The sequence below is a fragment of the Acyrthosiphon pisum genome, chromosome A3, assembly GCF_005508785.2.
Source record: "Acyrthosiphon pisum isolate AL4f chromosome A3, pea_aphid_22Mar2018_4r6ur, whole genome shotgun sequence".
Classification (NCBI taxonomy): domain Eukaryota; kingdom Metazoa; phylum Arthropoda; class Insecta; order Hemiptera; family Aphididae; genus Acyrthosiphon; species Acyrthosiphon pisum.
The window spans coordinates 26,904,034-26,924,912 of record NC_042496.1 but is presented as its reverse complement, the minus strand read 5'-3'; the positions used below and the strand labels follow the sequence as shown (position 1 = coordinate 26,924,912).

The 20,879-nt window shown below is 26.4% G+C and overlaps 1 protein-coding gene across 2 annotated transcripts in view; it reads left to right on the top strand.

Moving 5' to 3' along the window:
* Window positions 1–3,147: 3,147 nt before the first annotated feature.
* Window positions 3,148–20,879, top strand: part of LOC100166470 (diuretic hormone receptor) — a 54,218-nt gene continuing 36,486 nt past the window's right edge. For both annotated transcript variants that reach the window (XM_001944807.5, XM_016804918.2), the window contains exon 1: window positions 3,148–3,346. The gene's annotated coding sequence lies outside the window, so the exon portion shown is untranslated. The remainder of the gene's footprint in view (window positions 3,347–20,879) is intronic.

Here is a 20,879-nt window from a genome sequence, read left to right as displayed (position 1 = left end):
AAAATATTATAAAATAATATGAAAAATAAAATATGAGGAATGAGGTAATTTTTACAAAATATTTTAACAGCTATTCTTTTGCTCTATTTAGTAACTACCCACGTACTAAATTATTCATTACTAATTATAGTAACTGAATGTATAAAACTTCTTACAAATTTTAATCAATATTCATCATCTATAAATCTAAAATGTACACTAAACGTATTACGAGTCACCAATGTCGAAATTTGAATCTGCTAACAAAGTAACAACTATCACTTACCTAGCTGAATACGTGACATGTGTAAGTCAAAGATATAAGAAAAATATAAAATTTGTTTGATAAATGATAACCAGTTCATATAGATTAAAGTTGATACAGGCGAATGTACTAGGTACTGTTTAAAACTAATGTTGATTTTCAAGACATTATTGCATTACTGCAGTCACTTAAAAAACAAAAATCGTGAAAACATACTATAATCAAGGTAATAATATACATAGGTAATTAAAATTTAAAATGTATGAATTACGATGGAATACGATGAAATATAAACATTATAACTATATACACGATATCAACCATAAGTCCTATCTTCAATACATCATATTTTAATAACAGGAAATAATAACTGCATCATTCCTTATCAATAAATCATGCACGCGCAAACGGTGGATGCGAAATTAATATCCGCTGCACCCTTATAATATTGTGAAGAACGCACGTTGGGCATTGCATGTTTCGTAGTTTATGCGTCGCACGTTATCGTGCGTAGATCGTTTTATTAATTTATTTGCCGTATTTCGGACGCATCCCGTCGATACTTACATAATATCAGTATGTAATAACTATTATTTTAATACATTTTACGGTTGATTTGTAGTTTTTTTTTATGAAAAATATGTTCAGACCGTTAAATAAAGCTTAATCCTAACCAGGAACGTATATACCTATATATAGGTATATATATTGATTTTAGATAAAGAAAAAAAATTTAACGATGCTTTTAACCTGACCCCTTTCAGGCTAGAGGTTCAAATTAACCATTGTCCCCTATCAGTCACATAAAGCTCTAGTTGCATTACAACCGAGATCGAACTCTCGTTGCACCATTTTCCCCCATCAGACGAAACAGTGATTAATAAATGTCTGTGCAGTGTATGTTACGTGTATACCTATTATATACGAATACAGTATAATATTTAATATAATATAAAAATAATATAATATGTACTGAGCGATAATTAAACAGTGGTTAAGCTTTTTTTTACGAGAATCGTAAACGCAGTGTGGAAATACCGTAGAAGTTTTTTGCATATTTTATATTTGTGCGCATAATTTATTTGATTTTAGTTTAAATTTACAATAAGAGAAATTCTCTGTTTATTTTTTTCAAACTAACTAATAGGGACTGTGTTTTTATTTTTTCAACACTTAACTTTAAAAATAATAAAAAAAAGTTTGCTATCAGCAGTTGGTAACACGTTTAATAGATATCCGATATAGGTATAATTGTATTAACTTTATCAGAATACATGAAATAATTTGTTATTATACATATTATTTTTATCAGTATTACATGAAATACCACGGTAATTATTTTGATTGAATATATTATGTTATTTAGTTCACATTTGTACAAGCCATAATGTTTTAAAATTTATATTTATCCATACCAATTTATCTGTATAATATATTATATTTTATCAACACGCAAAATATGACACGTTTTCCATTCAAATCTACTCACTTTACATTAGAATACAACTACACGGACCGCGTTGAAAGAGATAACAATAAATTACCTACTCATATATAGTTTATATTTAATAAACTTCGTCTTATATATGTGCAAAATCTACTCAGTTGACCTATCTAAATTCTTAATCAGTGGCCAACCAACATCTCAGAAATATTGTAAAAGTATTTTGCGTGGTATTACACATTTAAGCTTAACAGTTAAACTGTACGCAGTTTACTTTTTTAAATATTAAAGAAAGCGTCATCAACAGTAAAAAGTTTTATAATTGTATTGTTCTTTAGTTTTTTTTTTGTGATGTTCAACATCGAATATGTTGAGGTTACTTTTAGTAATTTTAATGATATAGTCCAAAAGTGTATCATGGCAATAATAAAAATATATATTATTTTACTAAATGTGGGTCAACATAAAAATTATATCCATCCATATTATCTATAGGCCATAGATACAATACAATTAAATTATAGTCGGATGTCATTATTATAATTTCGTTGAATCAAAACAAGTATTATATCGTTTTGTTTATAGATCATATATATTTGTTACATTGGCATCCAACGATGTATTATTAGTTATTACCTACTTCATACGATACCGAGTGACATTGAATTTTCCCCCTTAATTTGAAATCTTATTCGTTTTACTAAAATGATTTAAATCGTTATCAATTATAGTACCTACATCCGATTTGATATTACTATTTTATAAAAAACTTTTTAAAATATCTAACGATATGTTTTAAGAGTTTGAGTTTTAAATATTCTATAATATAACATTATATAATATTATACTCGTACATAATATAATATTATAGTAATAATAAATAATAATAATAATAATATATAGTTCCTGTTTAATATCATTTAAATTAAACAAAAACTAAGCGTAGAAATATTAAACTATAATAGTATAAGTATACATAGGTATAATAGGTACTTCAGTACTCGGTAAAATTATTCAAATATTATGCATCCAAATAAATTTGTAATGGGTACGTAACTAATGAATAATAACGATAATTAAAAACTGAAATTCTAAATGCAAACACAATGGGAAATATAGATTTATGCCTACTAATACTAATATTATAAGGTTACGTCTGTCATTTAATACGATATATCACGAAATTTGCTGTTTAATAATAGTTTTTTTCCCACGTTATCAATTTATTATAATAGTTGAACTCGTGAAAAATATCACAAATTTGAAATGGCCAGCTACGGCGTTAATATTTAGTGATTTATTATACGGGAAAATGGCAAATCGACAACGTGAATCCTGTCGAACTTGAGAACGTGAAACCGGTCACAGTGTACGTTATAGCAGTAAATAGCGTTTTTATTGCGAATGGTGGCAGGAGGGAGAGCCGTTCGTCTAAAGTTAAAGAATAATTTTGAATTCAATTTGAATTGTTGATCAGTCGTATCGTGTGTACACGAGCTAGGCGGTTTCGCATTGGTTCCGTGTGGGTGTTTATTTTTCATCAAGTGCGTTTTGTAGTCATATCGCCGCACCTTTAGTCCATCCAAAAGATATTTCCAATAAGACTCTGTGGTGTTATTGAAGTTGGGGATGCGAGACACAACGATACAACAATCAGTGTAAGTAGAGCGATTAATATTATTATTATTATTTAAATGAAATCCCAGCGCTAATATAGTGGTGTAATGACGAATATTTTTCGGGTGGGGGAGGGATTTTAATTATGAGGAATAATTTTATAACCCATCATAAAATGTTGATAAATAAGCTTATGATCATCCTGATTATAAATACAAAATTGATCACACTACGCTCTAATAAAATCAATAACTTATACTAAAGAGATGAAAAATGACAGACTTTGAAACTATAATAATAATATGATGCGGATACCTAAATCACAATTTTTAATTTGTAGATATAATATACTTTTTCTACATCGTGATAATAAAATTATATTATCAATATTTTAGGCATATATTTTTTTAATTCCATTAGAGTTCAAGAAAATGTGTAGGACTATAATAAATTACCTGTGAGTGGGAACTCCTTATACCAACCCCTTAGAAATACTTCACTGAACACGTAGATGGATATCATATTATAGGTATTAAGTTTATGACTTTATAAGTTATAATAACTAGCTTAACAATTTATTATTATATTACATTGTAATAGTAATCACTGACGTGATTGGGTTATTAAGTTGTATTTATTTATTCTTTGGGTTAATATGGGTATTTCATATTTTTTTATTAATGGTCTGACTAAATAATTATTGTGTCACGTTAATATTATAACTATGTTAAATACAAAATACTTATATTTTGTATTAAAAAAAGCCTCAAGCATGAGTGGTAAACCTAAAATATAGGTACAATAATAAAATATGATATTAATATCATGGCATACACACAATACACATACAATTGTACATTAAAATACAAGTGTTTGTTTTTTTTATGCATAGGGTATTCAGGGCGATTCACCAAGAATGCTCACACACATTTTTCCCTTAAACAATGAATTAATTCAATTTCTGATTTTTGGTATTTTTAAATATACACAAAGACCATATTTTAAAATTCTTCAATTTTTTTGTTCTACTTAAGGAGTGTCCTGTGGCGATACAAAATTTTGTTTTTTAAACGAAAAATCATCCTTTTTATTGTAAATTACTTATATTTTTTGAAAATTCGATTGAGTAGTTTCTTTGTTATTAAAATGCTATACTATAAGGATAATTTTATAGTCCTTAAAAATTGTTTTACAAAAATATGAAATAGTCGTAAAATTGAATAATAATATAGTATTTATTATACATGGCTCATTTTTACACATAATTAATATTGATAGATTAATATTAAAGACTAAAAAAATCAAATCACCATAGCTCCCATATCTTAAAAACACATTACCGTGGACCTTTTATCATTAGAACACAAAGTTAAATAACACAAAAAACTATTCTTACAAATTTTAATTCGGATGCATCAACATTTTTAGAAAAATTATCCGCTGTATAATTTGCAGTTGAAAAGGAGTGTTCTTATTCGAAAAACAGAACTTTGTATTTCCACAGGATGCTCCTTAAGTAATACAAAAAATCTAAAGAATTTGAAAATATGTTCTTAAAGTATAATAAAAAATTCCAAAAATCAGATTTTAAGATTATTGAAGAAATAAAGGGGAGTGGGCATACTTGATGAGTCACCCTATATAATTTCTAGGTAATGTTATATTTATCATTCTTTAATTATTATTCGAAACGAGACTTAAAGTTTTATCTCACATTATATTATTATTGTAGACATAAAACTATATTTTAATAATAAACATAATAAGTTGATCATAATGCGACATGCACATAACAGTGTTCAAAATAATTATAGATTTGAATTCAATATAAATGGGAGATGCCAATGATTTGTCGTTTAATATTATGTATTTTATTAACTTTAGAAGCGCGATGAAATGCGTATAATAATATATTAGAAACTGGTTTTACTATTACTATAGTAAATACTAAGTATATAGAAGGAAGATATACATATTTACAGGTACCTAGCGAAATGAGTAAAAAAATTACACAGAATAAAATTCCTATACAACGTGATATTCACTAGGCATTGTATATCTAAAATGTTATGAGCTAAAGTTCGAGTGGTAGGAGTAAAATTCAGTATAGTAGAAACGTTGTATTACCCCACTAAGATTTTGGTTGGCTCGCATACTCAGTGAATTTCTCAAAGAAAAAATAAAAAAATATTCAACAAAAACATTGAATTCTTAACGTAAATAAAGCTTCATTATTGCAGAACTAGTCTCAACGACTTCGGAGGAATGAAACGTGCTTTAATTATTATGTGCCTATATTATATACTGCAGGCTATACTTACTCGTAGGTACTTAATAGAGTTTTTCATCTCATACCTACTACCAAGGCGTTAGGACACGAGTAAACAAAATCTAAATCAATTTGACGGTGTACAAGTTGCCATAACGACTCTACTTATTCCCGTAACGACTGTTATTATTAATAAGAAATGTTTCATAGCTTGCGTATTTAACGGTTTTATACACAACAACTAAAACAGAATCTATAGCCATAACCACACACGCATTAAGAGGACAAAATATTCATATTTCGGGTCTTTATCTCACACATGTGTAACAAAGTTAAATTATTTACCAAATTAGTAGTATTGCAGTTTTGTTTTAGTTAATATTAGAGTGAACTTGACGATGGTTATAAAAATATCTAATGTAAAGAGGAGAATATCAACCCTACTCTAGAGTTATGCTTATTTATTTTATATTATTATTATAAGTTATAAATATTTTTTTTTTAGAAATAAATAACATGTTTACGCACTTTTAACTATTTTAAGGCAAATGCATATACTGATACGCAGTATAAGTACACTAATATAGTAATGAATACATATTTACAACTATCAATAACTAAATTTAACTTTATTGGTTACTATAACATTAGCTACAATATTGTTTATGACAAAAGATTAAATATATAAAATATTATATTATATTATCATCATAGGTTTACAAAAAAATAGTCAGCCAAACATTACAAAAATATTTTAACAAAAACCACTATTGGATTAAAATAATAACAATTAAGAAATCGGAATATTTTATAAATTAGTAGTCAACACATGTATAATATATTAACGTTATATTATATTTAACTTATACATACATAGTAATTTACAATAGTAGACATAATAATTGATAGTAAATAAATGAACCCTAGAAATTACAGAACCAAATGTTAAAAAAACGTTGAAAATTCAGGATTTCCCTAATTTTTTTTCCTGATTATTTTGAAAAGTAGATACTGGAAATTTTCAATTTTTACCTCAAATTTGCATCAATTAATTCCAATTATTTATCTGAAATTATCATCAAAATTGAATATCAAAGCATTTTTCTCTTATAAATCATATTTTAAACATCATGTACACAAAAAATAACTTCACACACAATAAAATCTATTCAATCATCACCCAGCTAAGAATCTATAATGATATATTATATAATTTTTTTATTATTTGCTTCTTGAGGTATTTATTATGCTATGTGATCGTTTTAAAGTAGATAATTTTACTTATGTTAACAAGTAATGAAATTACAACTTGTTTTCAACCATAGATATTATTTTATTTTTCGTTGTAAATAATATGTTTCAACGTTTATCATATTACATACTGAATTATATATGACTGTATAGTGTATTGTATTGGCCATTGGGCTACCTACTGGTTTTGAATATTTTACTGTCATCAATCAATTTAATATACTTATAATTACTTTAAAACATACATCAGCTGATAACCTGTCGTATTTGATTTAATTACCAAACATTTTAAATTCATTAGTAGCCCAATTAATTCAAGGTCGTGAATAATCCAGGATAATTACCATCGTTTATATATGATTAATAATTATTTAATCATACAAACATGATTTAGTGTAATTGTTTAAACATTTTAGTCTTAAGCACCGAAGCACGTATTTATTATTTTGCTGTTATAAAGATGTCATACGAATAAATATAGTTATTGAGATTTTTAACACTTGGTAATATAAATTAAATTTACATTCACTTGCGTACACGCATCGATAGACATAAATAAATCGGCATATTAATTATAGATGACTTACATATTGAAATAAGTTGTTAAATATTCCTAATAAATACTCTTCAAATGGTATGAAAGGTATAGTTCAATATTTAAAAACTATAATATAGTCTTTATAGGAATAATAAAAATGTAAAACATTTGAATTAGAATAAATGTTTTATTGAAGGGTAAAAATGGAGTGATCATGCTTGGTAAATCACCATGTATACATAATTGAATACAATATTTTAAGTAAAGTAATACGTTACATGTATTTATCATGTCACTAAGTCGTTTACATTATTGGATTCTAAATCAAATCTGTCAAAAAATATGACGAATGAGGCTAATAATTGGATTTTAGCGTTTGACACCTGAAGTCATGGTATTTTAAAATAACCACCAACATGTATTTCACTATTTGGGAATTGTTATTTGTATATTGTTATCTCTGTGACTTCTGTGATATTTACGATTTATCAATCGATGATTATACTGGCTAGTGTTAGACTGTTACGTGCCATTTTGGTTTTCGACGAATTTTATTAGTTAGGTTAGTTATACTTATATTATTGACCACACACGTTCATTCATGATATTTATGTGAACTCATCGAGGATATAAATCTGGATTCCATATAACTGTATCTTACTTTGATATAAATAGGTACACATTTCAACTGTTTTAGATTCTGAGCGGAGCAAGTAAGCTATTGGTTTTACAATGGTGTTTATATTTTTTTTGTTTTTTTATTTTTACATCCTGTATACAAAATTTCTACCAGAAGGAGTAATTTGATTTCAACATAATATGTTACTATATATACACTATATTATAGTACCTTATCTTTTAGCAAATTGGATCAAAATGGTACTTTAAAAAGGTCATTTTCCGATTTTCTCAATAACTATTTAATGCCACGGGAAAAATCACAGAAAAATTACAAAAAAACGCTAAAAATGGGATTTTAATTTCTAACGCTTTGTTTATCACCATAGAAACGAATAAAAAATTATAATAATATTATAATATTTTACACGATAAAATAAATAATAACAATATAAAATATCCAGACTGACAAACCGTCTCCGCTCAGAATCGTTTTTCTTATACAATGATATTTTATCATTGAATTCAAGTCTAATACAACCCATTATACAATGACCCACTTGTAACCCACTGTACAGCAGAGCGACATCCACTTACCTGCTTTTTTTTTCATTTTACCATAATTAGACAAACATCTTATCTATTACACAAATAAACAATATAAAATATGTTAAGAGGGATAACTTTCTTAAACACCATATCTACTCTGAAGTTATAAAATTTACTGTTAATTAAGTTGTCATTAATCTTCTAAATATGATATGGTTTAATATGATTAATATGATTAAAAAACTTTAAAATAATTAAGAAGGTTAAAAATATCGTGACTAGGTCATTGCAGATTAGTACTGTAGGGCTAGAAACCAACCATAAAGGTTAATTTTTGAATCATGATGGCTTTGCTAAAAATTATGTTCTTAAAACAACTTTATATTTTCTTCTATACACATTCTAATATATTATCAAATAATTATAAGCACTAAAAATTAATTGACATTGATCAATAGGTAAACCAAACAATGTTCTAATCGATACAAAACTGGTTTTAATATTTGTAGGCAAGTACCAACCTAAAAAAATAAATATAGAACAAAATATTTCTCGTTGTTTTATCAATATACAAATTGTCTATAATCTGTTACATATCGATTTTTCACTAACGTTTATTTCACTATTTCAATCATCGTATACAGTGTTTTTAACATATTTAGTTAATTCATGATGATCTTTAAAAAAAATCGAGCTCTATAGGATTTTCTGAGTTGTAAGTATAATGATTGATACACTCATTGATTATCGAATTTTAAATTATACATTTGCAGATACAAGCAGTTTATGAATCTTTTTTATATAATATAATGGTAATACGCAAATTGTCAAGCACATAAATTTCCGAATAATTTTGGCTTTTGTTATATAAAATATTACGCCAAAAACACAAAACATTCAAGAATTTAATATAATTTTGAGTGCAGCAAGATGTTGATGCTTATTGCTTGCGAAGAATAATTTTCTAACCTGCAATCTATCGTGTAAAACCTGCGTAGATACAATTGCTATTACATCATAAAGTGTTGGTCATAAGTGTACTATATTTGTGTGACAATATTCAACAATATCATACAGTATTGATATAAAACGTGTCGGGGTCTCCGGTGCGATGCACCTATTGTACTTATGCCCGGATATCCGGCACAGTGGTCACATTTTGAAATTTTCTACTTTCGTTTAACCGTATAATGTTTTAGGTTTTAATAATTATGTATAAAATATTTAAATAACTAATTTCCTGATGCATCCATCTTCAATATTAAAATGTAATAAAATGTATAGTTGATAAACAGTAAACACAAATTTGCATAGAGTCTGATTAATATTTTTAGAATATTTTATAAAAAATACCAAAGACCACAAAACACCACGATTCCATGATAATGGCTTTCGGCGTTGCACGTTGTCCACCAAATATAAAGTTGAAAGTTATAATATAGTATTAACACCATTAAATATAACCAGTACGATACGAAAATAATAGATATCTATATCAACATAAAGGTGCTACAACGTATCGTATTATATGATGGAGTTTCGATGAAATCAAATTTATAGGTATTCGTTTTCCCGACACGATTTCGGAATTGGTCGCAAATAATAAATATCGTATAGGTGTACCTACCTCGAACCAAATCAATTCTCGTGTTTCGTATTCCTTTCAATGGCAGTAAATTATAATCAAACGCCGTAATGGTTTCACGATCTTAATGTATATAGATATAATGTGCTTCATTATTACTTACCAAATAAAGCTCATTCGACTTTTGAATTAACGTATATTATATTGGCGCATAATACATATTATATAACATATACTGATATACACAGAAATTATGGGAAGCCATGATTCTAATCGCCAATTCACAATCATCTGTTCGCATAAAATTCTCAATATGCTGCAACGACTATAAAGCCTCGAACGATGATGGGGATTATTATGGTAATGATGATGATGATGATGATTATTATAATCACGATACAATTATAACGAGTTGTTTTTATTATTAATAAAATAACAAATTAAGAATTGAAATTAGAATTACAAACCTACAAATATATATGACGTGTCGGACATGAGAAAGTTGACTAAAACCTCGTCATAATAATTTTTTTATGGTAAAAATTATTTTAAATTTTAAAAATATCAAACAAACGGTAACTAAATCGGAACCACCATTTAAGTCCGCGTTCTACGGATTTAATTTGTACGACCTACGATCTGCTACAATCTATGAAACTCCAAATCCGGATATAAAAACAAATACACTTGATATAATAACAATAATAATATATTGCTGAGGGTACGTTGCAAAGGCCATGGGATGTGGAGACGATTAAGTCTGTCGCGTATGTACATTGCACACAATACATACACAATGTTAAACCGTATTGTGTTGACATTTAACTTCTTATACACATCTGGCACCCACGACCCACTATACCCGCTGCATGCAGCTTAAACTTTAAGACATACGCATAACTATTTAAATATACTCAATGAAAATGAGTGATTATTCACTTTTAAAATTATTTACGGATAAATAACTTTACATAAAAATAATATAAAAGGACATGATGATGATGATGATGGTCTCCATCATGTCCTTTTATATAGAAACCCGTGGTGTGAGAGAAAGATGCAAAAACTAAGTAGGACTAAGACGAAGAACAAATTAAAATTCTTCTTGATCGCAACAAGAAAGAAAACCGAATATTAACAGAACCTTTATATAAAAGGAGATGGAAAATGATTTTGAGCATACTGAGAAATGGTGACGAATTATACAGCTTAATAAATCAAAAATATTTAAGGGAAAAAGATCAAGAGGAACACCCTGAACGAGGTAAGTCAGCCAGACGTGAAGAACGTGGGAGTTACTTTCTATATAAAGAGTTCAAAGATATGGCAAACAGCAGGTAAATTTAATGGAAAAATCATAATTTGTTGTAATTTAATTTGTTATAAACCAATATTCAGAATGAAAAAAAGTAAATTGACCCTCATACACATAATTGAATATCTCTAATGAATTTTTCAGAAAAGCGAAACCATGATATTTTTAATTTTTTTTTCTACAGAAACCATGGTACTGATTGGTAAACCAAAATATAATATTATATATTTTAATAATACAATTGTATTGTATCTCTATTTGGTAATATAACTTTCCAAAATCATATTTCAAAAATATTGAGTGAAAAAAAAAAAACATTTGTTGGGGATAAATACGGTGAGACACGCTATAATATGCATCATATTATTATAGTCTGATGCGCTGGGAACGGTCGTACGTACACAAATCAACTCTCGTAACAAATCGTATTGCGCGAGCAGGTATGTGCGGCAACATATTATAATAATATATTATATGGCATTAACGAATTAAATGAAAGGGTCGGAAACACTGTGCTTCTTACGGACTTTTAGGGGTAAGTTATCGTCGGCGATTTATACAGTATTAGCTGTACCTATGTCTTTACCTACATAATATTGTGCGCGTATACCGATGAGAACATCCAAACACATACATTTTTTTTTATTACGATTCGCGATTATTTAATACGAGTACACACTGCGTTCTTTGTTTTGTTTTATAATACACATATATTATTGCGCTACTCGTTTACAACAAAACAAACCCCAATAATATGCGCGTGTTACGAGTTCTATTGTTTTTAAATAAACAATTATCTAATTAGATGTATACATTTGCTTATAATATATGCACATTGTATATATATTATTACAATACAATATGTATATTTTAAACTATTAAGTCGTTCAGATTCCGAGCATTTGAACTGCGAAAAAAATTGAGTGTCCAATGGAATTAAGTATTAACTACCTATAAATATTGTATACTTTCAAGTTTCAATTTCAATAATACTCGCTTAAATTCAAATTTGATTTTAGCGTCATAATAATATTCTTCGAAAAAAAAACGACAACGAGTTCTCGGCTATGTGTAAAACGCGTGTAATGTGTACACCCCCATATAATTCTCTCGTTGACATTGCATAATATGTTGGTATAAAATATAAATGTATAATGATATTGTACACCTCCTATTGGCATTTAGTAATACTTTATAACCACCGTGGTAGTAGCATTAACATTATTCGATCGGTATTTCGATATCAACGTGGAATTGTGGAACACATTCCATCCATTTCCGCATAAATATAGCTTGACGTTCGTATTACGGTGCCAAACAATTATTATAATTTTCAAGTCGATAGCAATGCGACTTACTTGGCTACTGTATTTTGAATAGTAAAAATTTACAATCAAAATGTGTAACGGTCAGCTCAACGAAGAAATTTACTATAGTTTCAATAACAATAATTGTTGCGTGCGTGAATAAAATTAAATGTTAAGGAATATCAACAGGTAGTTATAATATTAATATTTAATCTACGACAGAATATAATATGAGTACGCTTTTAAATACTAAAATTAAATTCAATGCGCCTACAAATGTAAAATTTGGATGAAAACATCAACAACAAATTGGTTAACTTAGTATTTTCATATTTATTTTTTATATGTACATTTGTAATTGCAATGATGTTCGTTACTAATATTAAAATATTTTATTGGGATGGCACTACATTCTTATGCTATTTAAATTACGAAAGATGTTTTACGCTTCCTGTTTTTTATTTCGATATTTTTAACAAGTTATTGATTAGATTGAACAATGAACAACATGCTTACAAAACCGTTAGAATAACCATGGTTATCAAATTATTCAATGTATTTTGTTCTAAAAGTATAGGTATACGAATATTCCGTAATTAAGTTACGTTGAAAGTTAGAACCATCCGTATTATTATACATCCTGGCTGTAATATTGACCTATTAGAAATTAGAATTGGTTTTCAGAAATATAATGGTTGCTGTATACTATATACCATAATTTATATGCTAAGAGTTTTGATATATATATATATTAATTTTTTTTGTTAATGTAATATCATTCGGATGCAGTATGATATTAAGAAAAATAATAATTTGATTGGCCGATATCATATTACAGAGATACTATTGATTTTTAAATAGGTACCCAGATAATTTTTTTTATTATTTTTATAACTTTGTTTATACCATAATATCAACACAATCATACTCAGGTGTGATATTATTATAAAAAAATATATCCAAAATATTATGATTATTTTTAAACTGGCTATTTTCAATTTACAATAATGTGTTTTTTTGTGTGTGTATGAAGACACTTTTTTAGTAAAGAAAATGCTCCTCCATTCATTAACTTTGAAGATGTTTACTGATAAAAAATTGGATCTAGTTTGTACTTCGGTGGTTCTAAAGTATAAATTTCTTAGTATTTCCAAAATAATCAGGATTAATGAAAAAAAATACGATTATTTGATATAATGATAGGATTATTATTAAAATAATTGTTCGTTAATAATGGTAGTATTAATAATAATAATTACTAAGATTCAGATCGATGTATTCTAGTAGTAATTCAGATTTGTATATGTATCACCATTTTAAACTACCACACTATACATACTGGTGATTTATTTTCTAAAATAAGTTAGTTGCTTAGTTTAAAATATTTCATGTACCTTGTAATATAATTTTTTTTTTAATTACAAAAGAAGAATATTTACCAAAACTCAAAGGTATATACGTAAATCTTACAGTTACGTGAATTTTCAAATAGTTTTAAATAGCACGTGTATGATTTATATACCTACTTTATATTATAAGTATAATGTTAAATTTAGTAATACTACCTGTAATCATACATAATATATAATACTACCGTTGAAATAATATTTAAAACTGGTTTAACATACGTATAAGTAGGTACATGTACAAGTAGGTACATGTGAGTTGTAGTATTTAATTATCACGAATTCAAAATTAAGAATGAAAATGTTGTGCACGAGTTAAACTTAATCTTAACATCTAATTTAAAAAAAAAATAATAATGATAAAAAAATATACTATTCAAACATACAAATATACTCCTGACCAGTTCATGATGTTTAAAAAAAATGACTGATGACAAATAACCTTAACCTTGATAATATATTATTATTATTAAAGTAAAAATCTATTGCAACATTTAAATAGTTTAAATCGTAGGTACAAACAAATAATGAAATCACATACACAAAAGGTTGTATTTATGGAATAAGTTCAAAAAATATATTTTCACTAACTTATTTAACATACAATATACATAAACATAGAGATACCTAATTAAAAAATATTAACTAGAAAAAATAAAACTAGAAAACAAATAATAATCAATAAAGTCCTAGTAAAATATTAAATTAATCTAAATTCAATTTTAAATTCTTATCACTTATTAACCTCATTAAATTATATAGTGTATAATCACTATAATATGATAAAGCTAATTTTTTATTTTACCACACCATACCGAATTATTTTATTTTATTTTATTTATTTTTTAATTGTTGAGCTCTAATGATGACCATTCTAGGGTTTGACAATTGTTGCATTTGCATATTTTTTGTGGATTATAAGATTTATTGCTCAGTAATAATCTAGTAATTAGGTTTAAGATACTACCGAAAAAATATTAAAAATGTATTATAGGTAGGTAGTGTATAATATTATATTTACATAGTTTGAGGTTGGTTTTTTAGTTTTAAGAGCATATTTCATAAAGTCTCGAATTTAAAGTTGTTTAAAGCATATTATTTTAATGATTAATGATTCCCAAAGATCCAAGCCTTAAATTGATCACATATAGGCAAATAAAATCAATTTTTATTTCTTAAGACTATGACTGTTTCAAAATATATCATTTATCATTCCGTAAATCATAAATGTCAGTTTCTTGCAAATAGCAATTTTTAAATATGCTGAAAAATTAATTGTGTGAATTGCATAACTGTGTATTATGCGTTGAAAATAAAATAGGCTCAAACTGCAAACTTCAGTTTATTATTTTAAATATAGATACTTTTTACGGTTTATCATAACAAACATTTTCTGCATAATTTGTTCGTTCAAAAGTTTAGCTGTTCTGTTGCTGAAAGTTGATTTCATAATAATTATTTTTTTGTCAAAATAACAGACCAAAATTAAATTTCAGTAAAATCAAGAATACATTAAATTTTTAAAAGTATTATGAACTACAATTGGTGACTAAAATAATATTAGAAAAAGCTTTTTGATAATCAATATTATAAATACAATTTCTGACAGTCAAATAGGTAGTTAATATTAAATAGGATCACTATATTAATAAGTTTTTGAATTCAATTTTCAAATAATATGTTTTAGATTCTGAGTGGAACGATGAATGTATTTTTAATTTTGTTTTCTTGAAAATTATATCAATTCATTAAGAATAATTTTATTCCGCGGTTTGAAATAATGCACTTGTGTGATGTGTGATACAATCAATTATACGCATTTGATAAACTTTCCTATCTTAAAGCATTGGAAATGAAACATATAAATTCAAATCCTCCCAAACACGTTTTATGAATATTAGATGAATACCAAAATAATACAATTGTTTACATTATAAATTAAAAATAATTACTGTTTGTATTTTGATGTTGTAAAACATTACTATTTTATTTTGATTAATTTTAAATCGAATTTTTCATTTGGATGGAGTGCACTAAAAGGGATTAAATACAAATTGAGATTTTATTTTTTTACAGATTCCAGTAGATTTTAGTGGTCTACATTTATTTAAATTTGGAATTTCATCATGTAGTTACATTGGAGAAAAAATAGTAATATTGATTATGCTATTTTTATCCTATTGTCAGAACTATATTATTAATACTTTGTTATATTTAATGTTTATTATTTTTATCGAAATATTACCTCTTGTATTCAAAATATATATACACAATTAAATAAAATAACTGATGAGACTATCAAATAATGTATATTTACTTATTTAAAAAAGAAAAGTATTAAAGTTTTTGACTACCTATTATTTATATGACAATAATTTGTGCAATTATAGCCCTTTATGATTTATTATATTATGGCAATTATTAAGATCAATTCAGTAAATTGCAAGTCTCCAATTCATCAGTAAATCGTGACCCAGAAAAAACATTTACTTATACATTTACGTATAGCTCCATAATAATGACATATTTTCATATTCAAAGGAAAATAAGTAAAATTAAATTTAGCCCAAACGAAATAAGTCAGACAATTCCAAAAGTATGAATGTATTTAAATTTTTATTATTTAAGATACATTTTCGATTAAAGAATCATAATATAGAGCACTGTAAGGTCATCTCATCGAAACAAATATATTTGGGAGTCGTGGATCAAAAAAGGTTGCGCACTACTGAATAAATGCATGAATAAATAATAGTTAACACTATATTTTAACTTTTGTATGTTCTGAATTGTTTTTTAGTTTCACGAAAGTAATGTTTTTGACTTATTCCCTTTTACCCACGCACCGTCCAATTTATTGTGTGTTTCAAATTGAAAATAAAAAAATACAATTCAATAAAATATTTTTTTGAACAATTCTGAAGGAATTTAATACAAAATCCGAAAAGAGATTACTGTTTATTTCATTTCCAACGAGTTACTGAAAAACTCAACATTTGGCCAAATATAGTAAGGTCCAAATTCATTTTCCCATAAAAATATTTCAATGTATAAAAATAATATACTTGGTAACTGGTAAGACATCGTGTATAAACGCTAGGCATTGCGTTGATTCACTTCATTCAGATGTGAGAGCTAAGAAACAACGGTAATAAAATTCGACAAAATATGTCTATATAAAATATTAACTTTGTTCAAACCTAATATATATAATTTTATCTATATTTAGAAATAGTTGTACTGACATTTAAATTATCAAATGTAAATATTGTTTTATGATTTTATAATAAAATTGCTGGCCCTCAATGTGTAATTTAAAAACTATATTTCTATAATAGACGTCACGTATTTGATTTGATCAAATATTGAAGATCGAACCAGAGAGTATGGAACACATTCAGTCACCTCGCTCCATTCCAATTAATTTAGTGTTTTGTTTCGTAGAAAAATTGATAGAGGTTAGGAGATTTGAGTGAGTGTGTTGTCTTTTTTAGTGCTATTAATCGTCGAACTCTGAAGAGTAGGTCTAATGGGTTTTTACCGTTTCCATTATTTTTCTTTGAAAATAATGAGAATTTTCCAATTTGTACATGGACATTTATATTATGGCATATAGCTGTATTTTCCGATCAATAGCATATTATATATACTCTTGCGTGGCCACGTGAAACTTTTTTAGCGCCGTAAAAAGTGTTGATTCAAAAGCCAAACAGAACGATACTTTTGTATCTAACACCAGAAAACAAAGTGTTAAGTGGCAAAAGAAAAAAAATAATTGTTCAGGGCTATCATGTATCAGGAGTGTTCCTATACTGAAATGCTATTTTGATTTATCGATGTTAGTTTTTTAAATTTTTATTCTCATTTTTAATATATTTATTATTTTAATTTGTATTTTAAATGTTCGAACAAGAGTGTGATAAAAATCATGGCACTATATGATATTACGTTATATCCATAAAACGTTATAGTAATTATTATTGAATGTGGTATACTGATAATATTGTGAAATGTGAATCGTTGTTGTAATTATCGGACAAATGATGGGTCTTTCGAAAATGTAGAATTATTAATGAAGTAAACTCGTGGGTAGGAGTTGGTGGAGCCTCCCATTTTTCGTTAGCCGTAGTGAATATCTGAACCCTCTGGTATGTTTGCCAATCGCCACCAGTGTATATGTATGGATAAAATATATAATATGATATATAATTATTATAACATATAATCATATGCACCACATCACGTGAAACTCACTGACGGACATGAACCGCTAACCTTGCTGTGACTAATATATTAGTGTTTCATGTAGATTTTAATGTTATTATAGAATATTATGATGACTGTACTTACGGGATATGAGTACTTATTTAAGAATTCTAATGCGTAGTGACATCTCAGTTTGAAGTTTGAACAAATTATTATTTCAAACAGGAAAAAAACTTTAAATAATGAATAAAAAATATTGTTGTCTTTTGCAATTCATAATGATACACGATAATACTTGTATATCAATAATAATTTAATAAGTATATTAATTATTAATTATTATGATATTATATAGTTGACAAGTTGTTTGCCCACATTTTGGTGTTTACATGAATAAACTCGTAATTACACGCTATAATCGAGTTTAACTGTGTAAATATATGTACAATACTATAGTAAACTTATTTATGTATGGTACTATGTTACAATTATTGTAGTTGTCGTTATATTATTATTATTTTCATATGGCACATATTTCATGTTGACGCGACAAGCGCGATTCAAAATAATTGAACCATTTAATTTATAAACAAAAATGAATGAACTAATAATTTCCAAGATGGACAAGCACGCCTGCTAGGCTTGCAAAGATATTTATCTGTAATTATTAATATTAATATTGCATAATATTGTGATTTTTCTCATAAGAGTGTGTTCAACAATTTACCTATACAAGCTGTGATAATTTACCTATTTAAATTTTCATTTATAATTTCGAAAGTTCAAACTTTTTAAAGTATTTTTTACATGATTTGATGTAATTTCAATACAGTATTTTTGAAATAAATGTGTACAAACTAACTGATATTTTGTAGCGTTGCCCGTGAAAAATTAAATAATAACAGTGGTTTTACCCTACCTTAAACTCCATTAAACCTAAACTACACATATTTTTAACACACTAATTTGGGCAGCTTTTACCAAATATAAAATACTGGTTTAAAATTTAAACCAATTATAATAACTATTTTCTTTTTTGTATCGAATGGCAACCCTACAAAATAAAGAAAATATACGTTTTTCGTGAGCCAACAAATCAATGCCTGAGGCTATCTTCAAAATTCGAATCTTTTATTAGCGCTCATGGTTTACATGGTGATACATGTACCATGTAAATGTCAAGAATTTAGGTATCATAGTTTTGTCTGTCCATTGATTAGTTAGTCAGGATATATATTTTTTATATATACAGAATACAGATATATGTTTTCAACTTGTAAACATTTTTTAAGTTTACTACTTTTTTGATTGATATAATATATCTTTAATTTTATATTCCAAGGCAGAATATTTTTAAATATATCAAATTTTAAACAAGTAGTTATATTATTGGTTTTTACACATCAAATAAGTGTAATAAAGTGGCACTGTGGTACCAAGCAAAATATACCTTTGACCTAGGTAAAAATACTTAAATCAATTAATATTTAATACGCACATCTATACATTCAAATTTAAATATGTACTCATTAAGTTATAACTAATAAACTAAATTCATTTGACATTTTTATTTTTATGTATCAAAAAACTTAAAAAATATAAATTTATTCTGTTTTAGAACATGAAATTAAAAAGTATTTATCACTCAAAAAATAAAAATAAAAATTGTAAAAAATTCTGTTTTTCGATAGCATTAAAATATGTGATAATATTTTCAAAAAAAAAATGTAATGTGTTCGAAATAATAAGTGTAAACTAAAATGAATCACTAGGTGTATACATTTTACTTGTATAAGAGAAAAATATAATTACGGAGGTACCTACCTAAACATTATTTTTCGTAAATTATTATCAGATTTAAACTTATTTTTTTTATACAAAAGCTACTTATATTTTAAATTTCAAACTCTGGAAAGGAAAAATATTCTGAAACTCTTTATGTAGGTTTCGATTAAAAATAAAAGTAATTTATAGCCTTTTTATACAGGTATATGTATATTGTACAAATATCACTTCTAGGTATTGATAAATTAACTCTACAGTTATTCAAACAATTTAAAAACTATGAAATGAGAAGAGATACAAAATGTTATTAAAAGATTAAATAAATAAGCTAGCGTTTACGGCGATTAAATTAATTGTACCAGTTAATATGACAGTGAAGGTGAACGTGAATAATTAAAAAATATGTATAAAAGGGAGGTATAACCAAGACGAGAAAGCCGAGTAAAAAGGACGGAGTGTTCGTGTGAAAGAGAGAGCAAAATAATGCAGTGGAAATTCCTGGGATATCTCTGGTCGGAGAATCTGCAGCATTTTTATACCTTTTATTTAAACTTTAAATAATAAACTTGATAATATTTGTTCAGTAATCGAAATTCGTTAATCAAAATGTTTAGACAAATATTATATTTTGTAATATTTAAAAGCACAAAAACATGAAATTAAAAATATAAGAGTACCTATTATAGTAGTGTGATATAAAAAAAAACTAATATAACTATTTTTCAAAAATTATGTGCCTATATAA